General features: G+C 66.9%; 1 non-coding gene across 1 annotated transcript; it reads left to right on the plus strand.

Moving 5' to 3' along the window:
• The first annotated feature begins 163 nt into the window (after positions 1-163).
• Positions 164-236, plus strand: Trnak-cuu. The gene has a single exon. It is a non-coding gene; the product is annotated as a tRNA-Lys (tRNA).
• The last annotated feature ends 148 nt before the right edge of the window (positions 237-384 follow it).

Consider the following 384-nt stretch of genomic DNA (forward strand, 5'->3'; position numbering starts at 1 on the left):
GTCCGCGGGGTTGGAGGTGGACGTGAGGGGTGGCCGGGGATGAACGGAGGGGCAGCCGGAGAGGACGTGACCGTGGCCGTGGCACGAGGAAGGCGCTGGCGTCCCCGCTGCGCTCCCGGGGAGGAGCACCGTGGAGGGAGTCTGAAGAGACTGCAGCGTCGTCGCCCGGCTAGCTCAGTCGGTAGAGCATGAGACTCTTAATCTCAGGGTCGTGGGTTCGAGCCCCACGTTGGGCGTCTATCTTTTTCTTTGTTTTGTTTTCTTCCTTTCTCCTAAGAAAGGCCGTGCGAGCTGCTGAGCTTCCATCTCAACCCCGCCCACCCGGCCCAGCGACGCCCCCCCTCCGCCGACGGGGCCCAGCGACGCCCCCCCTCCGCCGACGGG

This window comes from Dipodomys ordii, unplaced genomic scaffold (genome assembly GCF_000151885.1).
Source record: "Dipodomys ordii isolate 6190 unplaced genomic scaffold, Dord_2.0 Scaffold39, whole genome shotgun sequence".
NCBI classification, from domain to species: Eukaryota; Metazoa; Chordata; class Mammalia; order Rodentia; family Heteromyidae; genus Dipodomys; species Dipodomys ordii.